Consider the following 22,547-nt stretch of genomic DNA (forward strand, 5'->3'; position numbering starts at 1 on the left):
AATGTGTTCTTTTATTAAAGAAACTCAAATGGCCCGGTTTGACCTGAACCCTCCTCATAACAACTTTCATCATCATGACTTACAAGTACTATGAATGATTACCTTTATTGGGTTCCACAGATACCTTTTCTAGTTTCTTCTCTAGTGCTTCTGCATAGTAAAATAGAGTGTAATGGTTAAAAATATATTTCTATGTTTACCTTGCACACATTGGGGTTTATTTACTAAAACTGGAGAGTGAAAAATCTGGTGCAGCTGTCCATGGTAGGCAATCAGCTTCCAGGTTTTTTTGTAAAAGCTTAATTGAACAAGCTGAAGTTAGAAGATGATTGGCTACCATGCACAGATCACCAGATTTTGCACTCTCTAGTTTTAGTAAATCAACCCGATTGTATCTACGTTTTCAGATTAATGATGCAGTACTGATTAGTGATTACCTTTTTTGGGTTCTACAGATACTTTGTCTGATTTCTTCTCTGGTGTCTCTGTGTAGTAAGATAAGGTGTAATAGTTCAAAATATCTTTCTGTGTTTACCTTGTTCACCTTATATCTACCTTTACACATTAACAATGCAATACTCATTAGTCATTACCGGTTTTGGGCTTTACGGGTACTTTTTCTAATTTCTTCTCTGGTGTTTCTGTGTAGTAAAATAAGGTGTAAAAGTCCAAAATATATTTCTGCGTTTATTCCGCTCACAATATCATCCCTTCATTTCTTATAAGTAAATAAGTGATTTACCTTTTTTGGGTTCCACAGATACCTTTTCTAATTTCTTCTCAGGTACCTCTGAATAGTCAAGTAAGATGTAATAGTTTAAAATATGTTTCTGCATTTGCCGCACTCAAATTAAAACAAACTTTTCAGTTTAGAAATGCAGTCTCTGTATAGTATAGTAATAAGAATTAATAGTTCAAAATATCTTGCTACATTTACCTCCTTTACGTTATAACCACCTTTGCAATTTACAAGTGTGCTATTAATGAGTGATTACCTTTTTTGGGTTCAACAGATACTTTTTCTGGTTTCCTCTCTGGTGTCTCCACATAGTAAAATAATGTATAATACTTTAAAATATATTTCTGCATTTACTTCTCTCAAATTATATGAGGGGCGTTTAAGTCATACTGGGACTTTTAGGTTTACAGGTATAAAAGGAGATGCTAGCGTGGCAGTCTTACATGTAGTAGTGAGTGGCAAGTGTGTCCTATTACTGACAGGCCGAGCAGATGTCTTGAGCAAAATCAGGGACTAGTAATCAAGACAACAGTGTAAGTTCATGTGTGGAATAGCTCCACACATCATCACCAAAAAAATGTGAACAATTGTGTCTACAGGAAAAGTGAAGGCAAGTGTTTTCTGGGACAAACATGGCGTTATTCATATGGGTTTCTACCCTGTGGTGACACTATCAACAGTGAATATTACTGTCATGTTCTGACTGATGTGCATATGCGTCTATGGAAAAAAGAGCCTGGTTTGACCACTAAGGGCCTCCTGTTTCTCCAGGACAACGCACAGGCTCATACTGCTCACTACACTATATGCACATTACAGCAGCTCAACTGGGAGGTATTGCCACATCCCCCTTACAGCCCAGACCTCGATCTGAGTGATTTATACCTGTTTGGCCCATAAAAGAGTTCCTCTGAGGTCAGCATTTTAGCACTGATGACAAAGTGAAGCAGGCTATCCTAGAATGGTTCAGACATACTTACAAATCTTTCTGTGCCAAAGCTTTCCAGGCATTGGGTAAATGCTAGGATACGTGTATAAATGTAGCAGGGGAGTGTTTCAGGAAATAAATGTAGTTTCCACTTCTTGAAATTTGTTGTTTTACTTTATGTAAACTCAAAAATCCCTGTTAGACTTGAACATTCCTCGTAACAACCTTTATCTTCATAACTTACAAGCAGAGGCGGCTCTCTAATTAGGCAAATTAGGCGGTTGCCTCAGGCCTCGCACTCGGCCGCCTAATCCTAATTTGCAGAGTTAAAGAGTCGCCTCTGAGGCTGGCAGCAGGGATCTCCCTGCCATCAGCACAATCCTGACTCTGAGTCCCGGCCGATCTGTAAGCAGGAGAATCCGGGCTGTGATCAGGAGCAGCTCACAAGGAATGGGAGCTCACTGACATTTCCGGATTACAGCCAAATACTGAAGCCGCAGGGGTGACACTTCCCCCTCCCTCACAGACACAGACGGGGAGGAGAGAGAGCTGCTGCCTGCTTCTGCTCCTCCTCCCGACCTCTTCACCTGTGCTTGCCCCGCCCATACTCCCCAACAGTTTTCTCCGCAGAAGATGATGTGTGGGCGGGAAGATTGAAAACCAGGAAGAAGAAGAGGAAAGCTGGCACCTGATCCCTTCATCCACCCATCCCTTCCAGTGAGTACTCTGATCTAAGGGGCACCCTTCCTCCATCTCTTTCCATTCCTTTCTTTCTCTTTTCTGTCTCTCCCTCTATCTGTCCATATGTCCCCCTATTTGTCCGTCTGTCTCCCTATCTGTCCGTCTGTCCCCCTATCTGTCCGTCTGTCTCCCTATTTGTCCGTCTGTCTCCTTATTTGTCCGTCTGTCCCCCTATCTGTCTGTCAGTCCCCCTATCTGTCTGTCTGTCCCCCTATCTGTCCCCCATCTGTCCGTCTGTCCCCCTACCCCCCTATCTGTCCATCTGTCCCCCTATCTGTCCATCTGTCTCCCTATCTGTCCGTCTGTCTCCCTATCTGTCCATCTGTCTCCCTATCTGTCCGTCTGTCTCCCTATCTGTCAATCTGTCTCCCTATCTGTCCATCTGTCTCCCTATTTGTCCGTCTGTCCCCCTATCTGTCCGTCTGTCCCCCTATCTGTCTGTCTGTCCCCCTATCTGTCCATCTGTCCCCCATCTGTCCGTCTGTCCCCCTATCCCCCTATCTGTCCGTCTGTCCCCCCTATCTGTCCATCTGTCTCCCTATCTGTCCATCTGTCTCCCTATCTGTCCTTCTGTCTCCCTATCTGTCCGTCTTTCCCCCTATCTGTCCATCTGTCCCCCTATCTGGCCGTCTGTCCCCCTATCTGGCCGTCTGTCCCCCTATTTGTCCGTCTGTCCCCCTATTTGTCCGTCTGTCCCCCTATCTGTCCGTCTGTCCCCCTATCTGTTTGTCTGTCCTCCTATCTGTCCCCCTATCTGTCCGTCTGTCCCCCTATCTGTCCATCTGTCCCCCTATCTGTTTGTCTGTCCCCCTATCTGTCCCCCCTTTCTATCGGTCTGTTCCCCCTATCTGTCGGTTTGTCCCCCCTATCTGTCGGTCTGTCCCCCCTATTTGTCCGTCTGTCCCCCCTATTTGTCCGTCTGTCCCCCCTATTTGTCCGTCTGTCCCCCTATGTGTCCGTCTGTCCCCCTATGTGTCCGTCTGTCCCCCTATTTGTCCGTCTGTCCCCCTATCTGTCCGTCTGTCTCCCTATCTGTCTGTCTGTCCCCCTATCTGTCCGTCTGTCCCCCTATCTGTCCGTCTGTCTCCCTATCTGTCTGTCTGTCCCCCTATTTGTCCGTCTGTCCCCCTATTTGTCCGTCTGTCTCTCTATCTGTCCGTCTGTCTCCCTATCTGTCCGTCTATCCTCCTATTTGTCCGTCTGCCCCCTATTTGTCCGTCTGTCCCCCTATCTGTCCGCCTGTCCCCCTATCTGTCCGTCTGTCCCCCTATTTGTCCATCTGTCCGTCTGTCCCCCTATCTGTCCGTCTGTCCCCCTATCTGTCCGTATGTCTCCCTATCTGTCCGTCTGTCTCCCTATCTGTCCCCCCTATCTGTCGGTCTGTCCCCCCTATCTGTCGATCTGTCCCCCCTATCTGTCGGTCTGTCCCCCCTATCTGTCGGTCTGTCCCCCCTATATGTCGGTCTGCCCCCCCTATCTGTCGGTCTGTCCCCCCTATCTGTCCATCTGTCCCCCTATTTGTCCCCCTAGCTATCCCCCTAGCTGTCCATCTGTCCCCGTAGCATTCCGTCTGTCCCTCTATCTGTCCCCCTATCTGTCCGTCTATCCCCCTGTCTCCCTAGCTGTCCCCCTATCTGTCCCCCTGTGTCCCTATCTGTCCGTCTGTCCGTCTGTCTCACTCTCTGTCCCCCTGGCCATCTGTCTGTCCCCTTGGCCGTCTGTCTGTCCCCCTGGCCATCTGTCTGTCCCCCTGACCGTCCATCTGGCCGTCTGTCTGGCCGTTCGTCGCCCTGTCCCTGTCCATCCGTCCCCCCTGTCTGTTCATCCCCCCTGTCTGTCTGTCCCCCTGTCCGTCCTTCTGTCCCCCTGTCTGTCCGTCCGTCTGTCCCCCTGTCTTTCTCCCTGTCTGTCCCCCTGTCTGTCCCCCTGTCTGTCTGTCTGTCCCCCTGTCTCTCTGTCTGTCCCCCTATCCGTCCCCTGTCCGTCCCCCTCATGCGAGTACAAATCCTTCTTTTTTATTACAGACCAGGATCCCCCAGTTTCACTCCAGTTTTCCTCTACCCATCCCTCATCATCTTCCCACTCCCCCCTTTTTACTCCCTCCTCCTTCTCCCCAATGCCATGGTTCCCAGTCCCATCCCTCTTCTATTCATCCCATGTGATTGTCACAGTACACATCCCACCCACACAAGCAGCAGTAATCAGCCTCTGGGTTCTTCCTTAACCTCTGCAAAGGGGGTGAGTGGGGCCTCATGTCTAAATTCTGCCTAAGGCCTCACAAAGCCTAGAGCCGTCTCTGCTTACAAGTACTATGAATGATTACCTTTTTTGGGTTCCACAGATACCTTTTCTAGTTTCTTCTCTAGTGCTTCTGCATAGTAAAATAAGGTGAAATAGTTCAAAATATATTTCAAACTTTACTTTTCCCACATTATATCTACCTTTTTACATTAACGATGCAGTACTGATTAGTGATTACCTTTTTTGAGTTCTACAGGTACTTTTTCTGATTTCTTCATTGGGGTTTCTGTATAGTAAAATAAGATGTAATAGTACAAAATATCTTTCTGTGTTTAATCCGCTCACAATATAATCCCCCTCATTTCTTTTAAGGAAATAAGTGATTTACCTTTTTTGGGTTCCACAGATGCCTTTTCTAATTTCTTCTCAGGTACCTCTGAATAGTCAAGAAAGATGTAATAGTTTAAAATATCTTTCTGCATTTGCCACACTCAAATTAAAACAAACTTTTCAGTTTAGAAATTTAGTACTGAAGAATGATTACCTTTCTTGGGTTCTGCAGATATTTTTTCATGTTTTTTCTCTGGAGTCTCTGTATAGTATAGTAATAAGTATTATTAGTTCAAAATATCTTGCTACATTTACCTCCTTTACGTTATAACCACCTTTGCAATTTACAAGTGTGCTATTAATGAGTGATTACCTTTTTTGGGTTCCACAGATACTTTTTCTGTTTTCCTCTCTGGTGTCTCTACATAGTAAAATAATGTATAATATAAAATATATTTCTGCTTTTACTTCTCTCAAATTATATGAGGGGCGTTTAAGTCATACCGAGACTTTTAAGTTTATAGGTATAAAAGGAGATGCTAGCGTGGCGGTGCAACATGCAGTAGTGAGTGCTATTATTGACAGGCCGTGCAGATGTATTGCGCAAAACCAGGGACTAGTAACCTCTTCTCAAGTATCTCTGAATAGTCAAATAAGATGTACTAGTTCAAAATATCAGGGTTTCCTTACTTGCATCCCTCCCTACCCTGGTCTCTCTCCCCCCCCCCTTATTTTATTCTATTTTTTTTTTAATATACCTACAGGGCCTATTAATAAGATACTAATAAATAATCTATTGATGCATATCATTGAATGTTTTGGATTTAAAGCATTGTGTAATTGTTATAGGCAAGGATTTTTTGCATCTTTATTATTGTGAATCTGCAAGAGGTGTCCGATTTGATTCCCCTGCTGCAGTACAGATTTGTCCCTCCCTTTCTTTCTTTTTTTTCTTCTGTCCAGCACAAGTAGGCCCCACGGGGCCTGCATATACCAGGATTGGTGGGGGAATTATTTTTGCCCAACGGTCCGGGTGTCTCTGTGTCAGCGGCCATTAGTCCTCCTTTTCCCCCTATGTCACTGCATAGATGACGCAGCTGTGTCTTTTCCAGGAGGTGTGGTGCTTTTTTCTATCTGCGCATGCGCCCCTTATGTCAGTGACAGGAGGGATGAGATAACGAGGCTTCGTCATCTCTATGGGCCATGACGTCAGACATCACGCATGCGCCTTATTCGGAGGATGCCGAGGACCGCGATCCTCCCCGGTATTCGGTGAATGAAGAGGTTTCTCTCACTATGCTTGCACATTACATTTTGGAAGACCCAGTGGAGTACTTTTAGCTACTCTAACAAGAGTGATTTAATTTTTCTGGATTTCTTTTTATTTGGTCTTCGCACATCCTGCACAGTGTGTAACATTGGGGTGGGCACAGACGAGGTAATTATCTGTGTGAACTCCCCACTATACAATATCTTTTTCTCTCTTCATTTTTTGTTTAAAGGACACCGGTATACTTTTCTTGGCATATATTTACAGTTGGGATCGAAAGTTTGGGCACCCCAGGTAAAAATTTGTATTAATATGCATAAAGAAGCCAAGGAAAGATGGAAAAATCTCCAAGAGGCATCAAATTACATATTAGACATTCTTATAATATGTCAACAGAAGTTAGATTTTATTTCCATCATTACACTTTCAAAATAACAGAAAACAAAAAAATGGTGTCTGCAAAAGTTTGGGCACCCTGCAGAGTTAATATCTTGTACTGCCCCCTTTGGCAAGTATCACAGCTTGTAAATGCTTTTTTTAGCCAGCCAAGAGTCTTTCAATTCTTGTTTGAGGTATCTTTGCCCATTCTTCCTTACAAAAGTCTTCCAGTTCTTTGAGATTTCTGGGCTGTCTGTCACGCACTGCTCTTTTAAGGTCTATCCATAGATTTTCAATTATGTTGAGATCAGGAGATTGTGAAGGCCATGGCAAAACCTTCAGTTTATGCCTCTTGATGTAATCCCCCTTGGATTTCGAGGTGTGTTTAGGATTATTATAATGTACAAAGAACTCCTGGCGCTGGAAACTGGATGATCTGAGATCCCAAAACCTGAGGTGTCAAGCTAAAAGGGATGGACAGCCATAAGTAAAGTGCCAGTTAGTCCATGTCAGGGGTGCAGCTGTCCCATGCTCTGATCCAGCTGAGAAAAGTACGGCAACATAACAAATTGATGGGATTGTGAGCGCTCCCCAAAACAATAGCAGGTGGGCACAGGGGTCACAGATAAAAACTCATGATGAATAGTCACAAATGATAAGTGTCACATTTATTAAAAACTGGTGAAAATACTGTTGAGCAGAATACATCCAAGAAGTGAGGCAGTACCTGTTGTAGGAGCCAGGGAGGTGGATGGAAACTTCTCTCAAGCCTCTCAGATGGTGGAGGAGCCTAGGGGGCAGCCGCACAAGAGGGGTAGTGGAGAGGGAGATCCATGGCCTGGAGGTGGTGGAGGGGGGGGATTGTGGGGGAGAAAGGCACAATTTCCTGTAGACCGAACCGGCCGCAGGTCCGCAGAATGCTGGCATCTCCTCACTTCAGCTGTCCTGAGCGGTGCCGGTGGATGACATCATCGGCAGATGACGATCAGCTCCAGAGAGTCCGTCCCTGGCTGCAATGTTGATGGTGAGGGCAGCCTCGCAGTGCAGGACGTATCACTAGCCACAACAGCGGTCACATCCAGGAAATCCGGATCTGACGAAGGACTTGTCCCGAAACATGTAATCTCCATCATCTCCAACCTCCCCCCCTTGTGGCGTTTATCTTAATTTCCTGGAGCCCAGAGACTTAGTAGAGCTAACCAGGTCCGTACATTGTACGGTGGTTCCTATAACTGACACCAATGACCCTGCATTAAAGGCACTGTGTATTACTCTGGCACTACATAAACAAAGACTTGTGAAGGACTCTGTTCTTGCTTAGTTGGATGTTTTGGATTATTTATGCAATTTATTCACTTTATTTATTTGCACTTTATGAAAGGAGGGTAACACCATCCCTGTGCTACTGAATTCTAAGAAAAATAATCTGTTTTTTTTTTGTGATGAATTTTAATTTATGTATAGTTGTCACTGAGGCTTTATCAACTGTGCGATGTGAAAATCACCTGCAAGACACACACTGCTATGCGACCCAAAGTTGTCGCTAAATACAGCAGATGTGTGTATCGCTGAAACGTATTTTGCACAATAGCTGACTAGCAAGTACATATACCTGCTGTAGATATATCAGCAGTGCAAGGTGCTCACTAGAAGGAACCCTGACACTTAAAACTATCCCCACAAAAACTAGATTATTGAATCTAACTATAGTGGTATATAGTACCCTAACTACACTGCATATCCCTTTCCTCACACTAAAAGAACAGCTCCATACAGCAGAATAATAATAATTCCTAACTGACACTGTCCCTTTAAATTTTTTTTTTATTTCTAAATCAAACAGCACAATCACTGTATTTCTAACTACACTGACAATCTTTCTGTAATCTGACTGCTCTTCTGCTGCTCTGGAGCTTTACAAGCAATCGGCTATGCAGCAAACGTTGTTTAACACAGTGGCAGGTGCCAAGTCGGCATTACTTTGCAGCAGAGGGCCCTCAATGAATATCTCTGTGAGTATGGCACCAGCACTGGCTCAGCGCAACTGGGCTTTTTTTTCGCCACGGCAGTGGCTTTTGATTAAGGATGCATGCACTGTCCTCTCGCCATTTGAGGAGGCCACAAGGATGGTCAGCCGGGACAGCGCATGCATCAGTGACATCCTACCGGTACTGTTTTTGTTGGAGCACACTCTGTGTGGCATTATGGACAGGGCACTGGAGGCAGAGCAGCAAGCAGGAGGAAGAAAAGGACTTCCTTGCCTCTCAAGGCCCCCTTTATCCTGACCCCATTATGCCTAGCTCCCAGAGGCCCGAGCAGGATCCAGGGGTGGAAGAGGAGGAGGAGGAGGAGGATTCTTCTGGAACTTTTGCAGGCTTTGAGGAGAAGGAGGAAGACATGCGGCGATCTGCAAGGCCTAGTTTGACTCCCTTGGGACACTTTGGAGTAGTACATGGCTGGGAGCAGGAGGAGCACGTTCAAGATCATGTCGTTTTGAGTGACCCAGAGGAGTCAGCTTCTCAGGCCTTTGCAAATTTGTGACACATGGCAAACATCATGCTTCAGAGCCTGCGAAAGGATCCCAGAATCAAGGCCATTAAAGAGACTGACCACTATTGGTTGGCCACCCTACTTGACCACCGATACAAGTCAAAAGTCTCTGAGTTTTTCCCATCCACCCAGAGAGTCCCCAGGATCAAATCCCTGGAGGACAGTCTCAAGAGGATTCTGGTGAACACGTTCCCCGACTCCAGTAGGGTGCAGGGGCGGGGACAACCTACCATGGACTCTATTGCAGGTCACGAGAGGAGCGTTGGAGAAGGCGTGCGGTTGATGGATGCCTTTGGGTCTTTTTTTAGTCCTCACCGCCCAGGCCTCTCAGCTGCCACATCGCATCAACAGCGTCTGCATCACATGGTGGACGATTACGTCAGGGCACAAAGTGACACAGAGGGCTTTTCATGTGACGAATCCGATCTACTGGCATACTGGGTCTTAAGATTGGACCACTGGCCAGAACTGGCCCAGTATGCCATGAAGTTGTTGGCCTGCCCTGCTTCCAGTGTCCTATCGGAACGGGCAATCAGCGCAGCAGGAGGATTCGTCACAGACCATCGAACGAGACTCTCCACCGACTCAGTCGACCGTTTGACATTCATTAAAATGAATCAGTCGTGGATATCAAGCTTTGATGCACCTGATGCAGACCTTGTAGACTAGTCTATCATTGCGATGTGGCAGCTGAGCCTCAGTTTAAGCCTGGACCAGGGTGCCACCCTCCAACCCTCCTCTCGTTCTGTTTAGGTTCACAGAACCTCATTTTAGTTTCCACTAGAAAAGATTAATTTTTTTGGCCATCTGCAACACCAGCTCTTTGGGCTTACGGTGGGGAGGCTCCGCTAACACCAAAAATACCATGTTTGCGCACCTGTTCCACAGGTGCACACCTTCATAATTTTTACGCCTTCTTCAAAACCAGCTCTTTGGGCTTACGGTGGGGAGGCTCCGCCAACACCCAAAACACAATGTTTGCTCACCTGATCCACAGGTACACATCTTCTTAATTTTTTCGCCTACTTCAACACCAGCTCTTTGGGCTTACAGTGGTATGGCTCCGCCAACACCCAAACAACAATTTTTGCACACCTGTTTCACAGATGCATATCATTGCAATTTTTTTCCTTACAAAGGCAATTATTGCCTTCATGACCAGCACTTTCATAGGGTTTTGGTGTCAAGGCATCGTCGGCACCACCAAAGGCCCAATTTTTAAGCATCCTTTACTTCTATTCAAAGTCAAGAGACAACAGTATTCATCCAAAACATCTCTAATCTTGTTCACTGTGCACTACATTGTGGCCCCCACCCCTAACCCTCAATGTATCCCTGCATATATGTCTGTTTCTTGTGAGAATTCAAGTCAAAGTGCACCAAACACCATTTTACATGAAATAAAGTGCATCTACATACATCTTTTGACTTCTTGAAAACATTTGGTAATAATAGCCCCATTGTGAAAATACACCCGTTAATTATATCCACATTTAAAGAGACAGCACCTTTTTCCAAAAAAAACTCTAATCTTGTTCCCAGTGCACTGCATTATGTCCCCATCATACAAATTTGGCTGTGCAGTTGATTAGGAGCAAAAGAAAGGTGCGGTTAAGCAAAAAAATCATTTTTGAAGGTTTGGCATGCCATAATTCTGGTTCTGGACATGCTACAGAGCTGAAACTTCACAGGTACACTTTTTAGACCCCCCAGACACTAAATCCAAAGAAATCTCATTTTTTTTTTCAATAATTGGCTCTCTATCAAAAACGACAATTTAGAACTTTTTTTTGCCTGATTCATAGTCCCTGGGGCATGACCCAGAACCCTAGGCACTTTTTAGGGGCATTTATTAGGTCTTAGGGCTTCAAAATGGTGTTTTTTGATTCCCGAAGTTTGGGTCCCTTGATTTCAATGGGGTCTGGGAATCCGAACCGAACTTTCGGGAAATTCGGGTGTTCTGGTCGAACCAAACTTTTCAAAAGTTCGATCATCCCTACCTAGGAACTGGGAAAAACTGTTCCTACAGGCAATGGGCAATGGATGAAAAAGTGGGCCTGGGCAAATGCAGATGCAAAATGCCCAAAATGCCCACTGTCAGGGCCCTATCATCTTGTCTTACACTGTTCAAAGGATAAGGCTGCTTGAGGCTAATCCTGATTTAAATTAACCATATATCTAGCAGTTTAAGAAGGTGCGTTCAGCAATGACAGCCTATACATGTCCTATTCCATATGTCTTTCAATAGAGGTTTTCTTGATGTTTTTTTTTATTTAATATGGGGGACATCATGCCAGAGTTCAGTTTCTCTTGAACTATTTTAGTTTTTTTTCAAGTCAGTTACCTTTTTGTTCTGCTGGCACTTCCTGTTTTTTCACAGAGGTCTCTAAAAATGCAGGTTAAAAAAGGAGATACAAGGAAAAGCATGAACAGTCGTTGTTACACTACGGTATACTCAAGTATAATCTATATTGTAATATTATTGTAATAATCAAGCATTATATATTATTTACCTTTTGTGTTTTACTTTATCAAATTTGCATAATGGAGGTTTTAGGTTGAATTAATTAAGTGAAAGAATACTGAATAAATTATTATTTTCAATTGATTGCACTAAATAATATAAATAATATAAATAAATAAATAAACAGAAATGTAGCTGCAGAATTACATACATTGTACATAGTATTTTTACCTCTCTTAGGTTCAGGCAATGGCTTTACAGGTTTTTCCACTGGTGACTCTAAAATAATATTTAAACAATAATTAGTACATTATAAAAAATGTGAAATACTTTACATAGGATAGGGCATAGAATAATTTTGGTTGCCGCTAGGATAAAATCATATATGATCTGTCGTATATTTGGAATTAAACCTTGTGTTTCTAGATTGATTTTCTAAACTACCACTTGTATGCAAAAAAGGTTAAAATGCTCTTGAATGGCCTACTGTCGGATTTTTCTACATTACTACATTTGCAGGTTGAAGTAAAAATAAAGTAGAAACAAGCTGTTAATTCTCTTTTATTCCCTGAGGTGCACATCAGGTTCTCTCTTATTGATGACCCACTTGAATTGCTCTATTCAAGATGCAAAAGGTTAGTGACATTCATTACACTGCTAATAAAGGTTTTAGTAACTGTTTTAACTTCATTCTGTCACACAGCAACCCATTCTGTTTTGACAGAATACACTTTTAATGTACTACTTTTCTTTGGTTTTGCTATCTCTTGTTTTTCTTTTGCATCTCTACCAAAAAAGTGGATGTAAATATAAACGTGTAATACAAATATAAACGCGTAATATAAAAACGGCCATTTTTTTTTATTTTAACATACTTCATTAAATTGCTTACAAGTATCTGGTTTGCTCTAAATTTAATGACACAATATGGATCATTAGCTGTAGAATAGCCTTTCTTATGTTCTTTCAGTCCTGCTGTGAGTAATGTACTTTTGGAAAAACTTTACTAAAGGAGTAGAAAATGCTCAGTTTGAAAGGTAACATTGTGAATATTTCATGACACAATGCTAAATTATGCTTCCTAAAGCTGAAGTGTATTTATTTATTTATTTTTTTTGGGGGGGGGGGCACACACACTGGTTACTTGGTGTGTATCTCATGTCGTGTAGGCTGCTGCTTAATGCAGATATCCTTCTGCAGATACTGGCCAGAGTGGCAATATTCCACTGCTGTATATGTTACCAGCAACTGGTTGCAACTGTTAAGGACTTGCACCACTCACCCACCCCTTTCTGCTCCCTTTACCACTCACATAATTCATACTATTGTTGTCCCACAATGCAATACATTCTGTGAATGGAAGAGGATCAGATGAATGACAGGAACTCACCCACCACTATTCTTCCCTTTGACTATAATAGTAGTAAAATATTTTACTGACCGTTAATGTAAAGGGGCATTTGTCATCAATGTAAGGGAACTTGACAATTTTAACGTCAGCGTTTCTTTTCTTCTCGTTATTATTTTTTACAAAAAAAAATGTTGTGTAGAGCAGCCCTAGGTTTCAAATACTCTAAGAATGCCACATTTCTTATTTTTCTCATCCTTAGTAGACATATTTTCTTTTTACTTTTTTTTTTTCTTAGCGTTATATATTACCTTTCTTTAGTTTGCTAGGTATCTGATCTTTCTTTTCTTCTGGTGTTTCTATAATGTAAAATGTTTATAACATCAGAAGCATATTTCAAGTCAATATAGCCTTCTCTAAAGTTTGTGTGACAGTCAGTCAAATGAAATAGAGGCAGGAGAAGAAGTTTTTTTACAACAAAAGGTTGCGGAAGACTTACACAGAAATAAATACATAGTTACTGTAACTGCCCACACCATTTCATCTTCTCCATCTGAATTTCAAAACTTAAAGTGGTTGTAAAGGTTTTTAGAATACATTAAAATAAAAAGCCTTCTGTGTGCAGCAGCACCCATCTGCCCCCCCCAATACTTACCTGAGCCCCATCTCTATCCAGCGATGTCCACAAGTGTCTTGGTAATCCGAGACTCTCCCTCCTGAATGGCTGAGACATAGCAGTGGCACCGTTGGCTCCCGCTTCTGTCAATCAAACCAAGTTAGCCAAAAAGGAGAGAAAGGGGGCGAGGCCGGCTCCATGTCTGAGTGGATACACAGAGCTGCAGCTCGGCTCGGGTGCCCCCATCGTAAGGTGTTTGCTGAGGGGGTACTTGACAGGAGGGAGGGGCCAGGAGCTCCAGCCAGGTACCCGAAAAGAGGAGGATCTGGGCTGCCCTGTGCAAAACCACTGCAGGGAGCAGGTAAGTATAACATGTTTGTTATTTTATTAGAAAAAAAATAGACTTTACAATCACTTTAAATGGACTGTTAGCTTAAAAAGGGAATCAAGAGAATAGGTCCATGCAAAAGAAGAACTCATTTCTCTGGTGGCCTGTGTTTTTTATTACCTTTCTGTTTCAGCTCTGCAGCCTCACCTATTTTCTCTGGTGGCCTCTATGTTTTATCTCCTTTCTGTTTCAGCTCTGCAGCCTCACCTATTTTCTCTGGAGGCCTGTATGTTTTATCTCCTTTCTGTTTCAGCTCTGCAGCCTCACCTATTTTCTCTGGTGGCCTGTATGTTTTATCTCCTTTCTGTTTCAGCTCTGCAACCTCGCCTATTTTCTCTGGTGGCTTGTATGTTTTATCTCCTTTCTGTTTCAGCTCTGCAGCCTCACCTATTTTCTTTTTGACACTTCGGACAAATTTTGCACTCTACAGTTTTACTAAATCAACCCTTTTCTGTCTGACTGGGTGGCGTGGTTACTTCCTCTTACCCCTACATCATTACAGGACTCAACAGTGATGTAGGCATCAGAGGAAGGATCCAAGAGACAAAGAATTAGAGGGGGGGCTGTCATCCAACAGTCCACACATTTTAAATGCTGAGGAGATCTATAAAGGCTGTAGTGCTAGAAGAAAGAAAAAGATATGACACACAAGCCACCAGGAAGGTGATTAAAAGAACTCATTGCAAGGACCTATTTCCTTGATTTGGGCAAAGGTATTCCTTATATTACTATATATTATTTTAGCATGTATTAACAAAGTGTAAAAACAATACAATAGATTACTGAAAACTTAGGAAAATAATGTTTATATTGTGAATTCTTATTTTTCTCTTTAACCATTCTGCCCAGTAGGATGCTAGTTATGTTTTGTTTTCAACATTTGTTTCTTTTTATTGTTGTCTTTGGTTGTGCTGGCTATTCCATCTTTCTCGGTAGGGGCTCTGCAAAATAAATAATTTATAAAGTCGTTTTCCACATAGTAGTAATTTTTATATCTTCATACTGGCTACTTTTTAGTTTGTATCTTAAGTTTTACTGTTTAGAGAAAGTAAAAGTCAGTATTAACCTATAACTTGCTAAATAATCATTGCTGATCATGCAAATATTTACTGAAATAATACTCTGGTAGTGTGTTTGATAGACAAAACCATACAGTAGATGAACTAAAAATTGTTTTTGCTAAATGATGGTAGAATTTGTTAAAACCTATCAGTGACAAATTAAAAAAATGCAAACTGTTAATGAGTGCTTCAGCCAAACCTTGCTTTGGCCATAATGAAAAAAGAAAGATTTACAAACGTTAATTCACTAATGCCAAGCACCATATAGCTACTTTTTATTCGCTGCTCCATTCAGCCACCCGGTGTGAAGGAAATATTTTGTATTTGTATAGAGCAGCATATAACTCATTCCATGTGACAACAGGTCCAATCATTAAATGATAAGTTCACCTTTCAGAGCATGTTATATGTTACAATCATTATTAGGGTGTAACTTGTAACATGTCCCAATTCTGCACACTGCACTCTCTATGCCTCTGATGAACTGTGGGGGCACTGATGAGCACCCTCGTAGTTTATTCACAAGCCTTGCAGCAAGGCTTTCCTGCAAATATATATGCACTTACTATTTTTTCCCTAAAGGTGAATTAAGCCTTTAACCGCTTCAATACTGGGCACACTTACCCCTTCCTACCCAGGCCAATTTTCAGCTTTCAGCGCTGTCACACTTTGAATGATAACTGCCCGGTCATGCAACACTTTACCCACATTACATTTTTATAATTTTCTTCCCACAAATAGCACTTTCTTTTGGTTGTATTTAATCACCACTGGGTTTTTTTTTTTTTTTTTGCTAAAAAAATGAAAAAAGACCAAAAATGTTGGAAAAAAAGTTTTTCTTAGTCTCTGTCAGTAAATTTTGGAACTAAGTAATCTTTCTCCTTCACTAATGTTCACTAATGAGGCTGCACTGACAAGGACTGATTGGCTGCACTGATGGGCACTCATAAGGTGGTACTTATAAGGCAGCACTGATGAGGAGGCAGTAATATGCTGCATTGATGGGCACTGATAGGTGGCCCTGTTATGCAGCACTGATGATCACTGATGGGCAATGATTGGTGTCACTGCTGGGCACTGATAGGTGGCACTGATGGGCACTGATTGGTGGTACTGTTGGGGCTACATTGACAATAAGTGCTCTAAAAATCAGTGGCCTAATTACCTTTACACACTCTGTTGTGAGGAGATGCCACTGATCGGCTCTCCTCGCCTCACACTGACAGAGTGTGAAGCGAGGAGTGCTGAAAAACGGCACTTCTGCATTACATGTGATTGGACACAGTCGATCACATGGTTAAAGAGCAGAGTCCTAGGAACACGGCACAACTGCTAATGCCACACTGGGCACCCCCCACAGGTGCGTGATAGTAGTGACACTGGGGCCACATCATACAAGGTCACTCCAGAACTAGAGGGGATGTAGTTAAGCATCATCGCTGTTGTATGGGGGAGATCATCTGTGTATGCTACAACTTGAGTGACTTGTGGCTTACACAAAGTGTCTTATCCTGCTTCTGGTAGCTGCATGGAGCAGTGAAGAAGTGAAAGAAAGTTGAGGATGTGCTGATGGGGAGAGAAGAAGTAAAGAGAATCTGTTATTTTTTTCTTTACTATCCCTTTCAAATTTATATTTAATCGGGGGGGGGGGGGGCGTTATCTGCAGGCACCAGAGATGGCCACTTAGGAACAGAGCTCGTCAGCACAGGGAGAGAAACGGAAGAACAACCAGAACCCACATCCGCAGACAGTCTATAGCCATCCTCACTCCTGACACAGCAGACAACATAAACAGTCATGTCTCAGAAGAGGATGAATGAATATGGCGTTAAAAAGCTGACTACATTCTTCTTCAAACCGGCAGCTAAGGTCAGTGTAATCCAAAATGGTGCCAGATGGGGGATCAGAGACACAAACTCTCCCTTCATCCCCTAAACATTTAACAAAAGGAACCCCCTCGCAGGCAGCCCCACTAAGGCTCACATGCAGATGCACATGCCACTGCCACAAACACAAATCAAGGCTCAGGCTTTAAATCCTCTGCTTTCCAAACAGGCAGTTCACTCATCCATGGCATCATTCCCTACCACAGGCCAACCTGTGCTAGACACAACCCTGAAAGATATGCTGCTATCTCTCCAGTCCTCTCTAATGACTGATATATCATCGCTATTCACTAAGATATCCACAAATATAAATAACCTTGATAACAGAGTATCTTATATTAAAAACTGGATGGAGGAATGGATAACTACTGTAAATGATATCATTGATTTTTTTTTTCCAAAACTTAAATGATGTCATTGATACGTGTGATAGAATTAAAGAAGAACAAACATGGGTTTGGGTCAAATTGGTAGACTTAGAAGATAGATTGCGCCTCAACAACGTTAAACTAAGTGGTGTACCACAACCGGCAGATCTACCTAAATATGCCAAAGAGCTCCTATACACAATACTCAAGGAATTCCATGATCCCAGAGGTGCCACACAACCGCATTCCTGGGCATCAATTGACTCCATCGTATTGTTCAACACAACTAACTGTAAGTGTTTGTATTGCATTCCTACACCTAGCTTTCACTGAAATGTCACTTAACATTCTATCACTTAACGTCAATGGGCTTAATCAACCGGGAAAAAGACACTCACTCTGGAAAACACCTCAATCAAAGAACTGGGACATTTTATGCGTACAGGAGACACATTTTCTAGCACAAACACTTCCCTTACATATACACAGCCTCATTCACCTCTAAAAAAAAGAGGTGGGCTAGTGGCAGTGAAGGATTCAGTTGACTTCCACCTCAAGCAACTTATCACAGACCCCAATAGTAGATTTATCATCTTAAAGTGTATCATTAACAAAATCTCCTACAAGCTCCTCAATATTTATGCCCCTAACACCTGCCAAATGCACTTCCTACGCAAAAGTGATGAGTACTGTCAAACCAATACAACAGGGACACTTACTCATATGCAGGGACTTCAATCTGGTTCCAGACATTTATTTGGACTCTACATCCAGCAGCAAAAAGAAGAGAATCCCCCCTTAAAAGTTTCATTTGTACACAAGACTTTTTCGATGTATGGCGTTGCCACCATAGCTCCGAGAAGAATTTTACATTCTTCTCCCCACTCCACAAATCCTACTAATGTATTGACTTGTTTCTCACAGATAAATGGTTACTCCAAAAAATTAGCGCATCTGTAATCCACACTGCGACATGGTCGGACCACTCTCCTATTTCCATTTCGATAGCAGATCCCACTCAACAGAGACATATCTTTATATGGCAGCAAACAACTACATAGTGCAACATCCATCATACGCAATGAAAATATCAGTTAATTTAAAAGACCGCTTTGAACAAAATATTGGATTGGTGCCTGACCCCGCTGTGGAGTGGAATGCGCACAAAGCATATGTAAGAAGTATATTGATGAAATTAGGCTCACAATGTAAAAAGAAGAGGACACAGTGCCTTGACACACTCACATTACAAATAAGCACTGTGGAAAATCAAAACAAGAACAACCTCAACCCCTTTACAATCAGCACAACTGATGTCCCTAAGACAGGAACTTAGGACAGTTCTCCTCCACTCCTTCGAAAAACTTGCAACGTAAACTAAAAGCCTCCTCATACTCCACCTCCAATAAAGCAGGCAAAGCCCTAGCAAGTCACATTAAAGGGCAAAAAACAAAAACCAAAATAGATCATTGATACCCCCCATTCTAAAGATAACCTTACAAACCCTCAGGACATAGTCAAAGCCTTCAGCGAATATTAAAGTGGTTTATACAACATAAAACAAGATCCTGCAACACCTCAGCCATCATCAGAAGACATAGATTTATTTCTAAATCAAATAAATCTACCGTCATTATCAACAGACCAATTGGCCCTTCTAAACAAACCCTTCAAAAGAACAAGAAATACACTCAGTGATCAAGCCACTCCCCACCGATAAAGCACCTGAACCAGACGGTCTTCCTGGAGAATATTACAAACAATTCTCTCCTCAGTTAACACCACACCTGACTGTTCTGTTCAATGACCCTGCCTCCTCTTCCACGCTCCCCTCTGAAATCACTGCAGGCCTTGATCATAACACTACTGAAACCAGGTAAGGAGTCAATAGCCCCCAAAACCTTTGCCCAATATCCCTATTGAACCTAGACCTAAACATCTACGCCATGGGTGTCCAACCTTTTGGCTTCTCTGGGCCGCATTGTGTGTAGAGAAATTTTCTCGGGCCTCATATAAAATTTATATTATATAGTTAAGGTATATAAGTAATAAAACACAACTAGAATATGATCCCTTCCAAGGCAGCCTCTGCCTACAGTTAGTTGGAAGCCGCTGTGGCCGTGCCCCTGACCCAACTTCTTTCCTTCCTCAGCAAAAAATAATAAAAATTGTCAGGGGGCAGTGGGCCGCATTGCCTGCAGTTCTGGGCCGCATGCGGCCCCCGGGCCGCAGGTTGGACATGCCTGATCTACGCCAAACTACTTTACCTATTCAGAACCCTCCCCATACCTAGTCCTGTGTCCTACTTCAGGTCCCTTCCAACCATGCTCAACAAGTGCATCTGGAAAAGAAAGAAACCAAGATGCGTACACACTCAAAACTTATCAATCATAAACTAGCAGGTGGTGCAGGCTCCATAGATTTTGAAGACTACTATCTAGCATCGAGATTAACACAACTGCAAGATTGGTTCCAGGCCTCTCCCCTCATGCTATAGGGACAGATAGAGGCCACACATCTTTCACACTCAAACCTACAAAGGTGGTTGCTTGGTATTCCTCTCAGAACCCCAATCTCGTCATCATTACCCCTACGATGAAAGCAACAGCCCATTCATGGAAAAAACTGACAAACACGACCAATAATCACCCAAACACCACATACCCACCACTCCAAAAAGAGATACTTCATCATCTATCTACAGACCTATGTCTATTATACCGGGCTAAAAGAGGCATCAAAAGTATACAAGGTTTATTCCATGAATTGAGCATAAATCATTCCCTCAACTTCAGTGGGAATTTACCCTTCCTTCCTCAGAACTATTTACATTTATGTGAGTAAGACACTGCCTCCAATCAATAACAACTCCCCTGTACACACTACCCCCTAACATGGGCTTACCTAAATAATCCCTTCACTAAAGAGAAAGGCATATCACTATTTTATAACCTCTTCCACCAAAAAGATGAATTCACCAAATCTACCTCACACCACCACTGGGAGTCGGACCTAGGGACATGTTACACTGAAAGGCAATGGCAAAAAGCACTACAAACGATCTACAATTCAACCTAATGCTCTGCTCTGTGGAAGCTCACCCAAAAAATCAAATCACACTACAATGGTACCTAATTCCCTTAAAATTGGCAACCTTTAGCTCCAACATATCTGACTCCTGTTGGATATATAATATAGCTAAAGGTGACATATTTCATATTCTCTGGTCTTGTTCCCACCTACAAGCATACTGGAACAGAGTCTTTCAAATCCTAGCAGATATCACACAATTGCACTTTCCATTGTCCGCTACAATAGCCCTTCTAAACCTGAAGATTAAAACTATCCCCACACATCTTAGACATGTGGTAACATACATACTTTTGGCAGCCAGATTGAGTCTAACAAGACTATGGAAATCTAACCAAATCCTGTTCATGGAAAGCATTCTGGAATTGGTCAACACGCACTACAGCTACGAACTAACGATGGCCTCCAGTAGGGGTCAACTGACCACAGCACAAAAAGTTTGGCAACCACTGGGCACAATGGTCCAGAGCATCAATGTTTCTTTAATACATTGGATTGTTCTATACTTTTCTCTGTCTTCAGTCATGTTAGCTACAGAAGATTGTCATGCCATATCTTACTATTTCATGTACACTGAGCTGTAATGTTCTAAAAATATTTGGAATTCAATTGTAATGCAAAGTCAACAAATGTTTCACATTTAAAATCAATAAAAACTATTGTTAAAAAAATGTATATAAAATCTAGGGTTATAGTAAAAAAATATATATATATTGAAATCTTTTTCTTTACAATGTAAGAATTAGGACATTAAAGGCATATGATATTTTAACGGTAAGACATCAATTTACTGCAAACATCAAAATATATATCTTTATGTACATATAAGGTAACTGCCAAATTGTGGGATATATGGTCTATTTTTAAGTCTGACAAACTAGCCCATATGTGTTATAAAAGTTATTATTTAAAGCATATTCATTACCTTGCCTTTCCTTAATTTTGTGGAAATGTCTTTGTGTTTTTTTCCTACTGTTTCCACTGTTTGAATGCAATAAACATGCACAGCTGCTGTTATCCTATGTACACATAGGTTTTTATCAGCACATATAGGCATTTATCAGCATGGAGCAGCAGCTTGTTGGCAGAAAAATGTTGGCAGCTCCTGAACTCTATTAAACACTTCTAAACTCTGCTAAATGCAATGTGCAGTGTTTTTTTTTTTTTTTTTTAGGAGGCCACTGTCTCATCATTGGTTGTTAAGCAGCAGGCTGGGAAGCTGGCCACTGCATCCTGAACAACAGTTGAGTCATCAGCTGTCAGCGGGGTTCCATGTTGACAGCTGAATGTAAAAAAGAACATTGCTGACAATCAAATAATGTGAAAAAATAGCGTGGGCCCCCCAAATCAACACCTGATGCTTAGGTCTGGTATGGATTTTGAGGGGACCCTCCACTCCTAAATTTTAAAATGGCGTGGGATTCCCCCAGAAACAATAACAGATCCTCAACTGAGCTTGCAGCCTGCCATGCCAGGAAAGGGGGGGGGAGGAACCAGTGAGCGCCCTCATCTCCTGAACCATACTTGGCCACATGTCCTCATCATGGGGGGGTGCTTTGTAAATAAGCACCTTTTTTCCATGTTGATAGGGACAAGGGCCTCTTCCCCACAACCCTGGCTGGTGGTTGTGGAGGTCTGCAGTGTGGGGGGCTCATCAGAATCTGAAAGCCTCCTTTAAAAAAGTGGCCCCCAGATCCCGCCCCCTCATGTGAATCAGTTTGGAGCACATAGTACCCCTGCTCATTCACCAAAAAAATGTAAAAATAAATAAAAACATAACACAGGTTTTTCCTTTATAAAAAAAAGTCCTTTATAAAAAAATAAAAAAAATATCCCCCATTGTAAATACATCTTCAATATCTAAGCCTGCCATCACCGCCAACCCAAACAAATAATAAAAAAAAAACCCTCAAGTGCCAATAAAGGCCCCTGCCATCTGACAGCTCTGCCGTGTTACAGCTCTAAAATAACTAAGGGGTGGGGCCCCCCATGGACCAGGCATTTGGCCTGGTATGGTTCATAAGGGGGGTGCTTGCTCACCCCCCCCTTTCTGGCATGCCAGGCTTTATGCTTGGATAAGGGTCTGGTATGGATTTTGGGGGGACCCCATGCCTTTTTTTCACATTTTTTTATTTGCCAGCAATCTTTT

General features: G+C 42.5%; 1 protein-coding gene across 1 annotated transcript in view; it reads right to left on the reverse strand.

Moving 5' to 3' along the window:
* LOC309550556 (uncharacterized protein) overlaps positions 1-13,349 on the reverse strand; it is a 263,513-nt gene extending 250,164 nt beyond the window's left edge. Inside the window, exons 1-5 of the mRNA XM_082250908.1 lie at positions 13,301-13,349; positions 11,873-11,920; positions 11,522-11,563; positions 438-485; positions 103-150 (exon numbers count right to left, since the gene is read on the reverse strand). The gene's annotated coding sequence lies outside the window, so the exon portion shown is untranslated. The remainder of the gene's footprint in view (positions 1-102; positions 151-437; positions 486-11,521; positions 11,564-11,872; positions 11,921-13,300) is intronic.
* Between the last annotated feature and the right edge of the window lie 9,198 nt (positions 13,350-22,547).

This window comes from Pelophylax lessonae, assembly GCF_965119305.1.
Source record: "Pelophylax lessonae genome assembly, chromosome: 3".
In the NCBI taxonomy this organism is placed as follows: domain Eukaryota; kingdom Metazoa; phylum Chordata; class Amphibia; order Anura; family Ranidae; genus Pelophylax; species Pelophylax lessonae.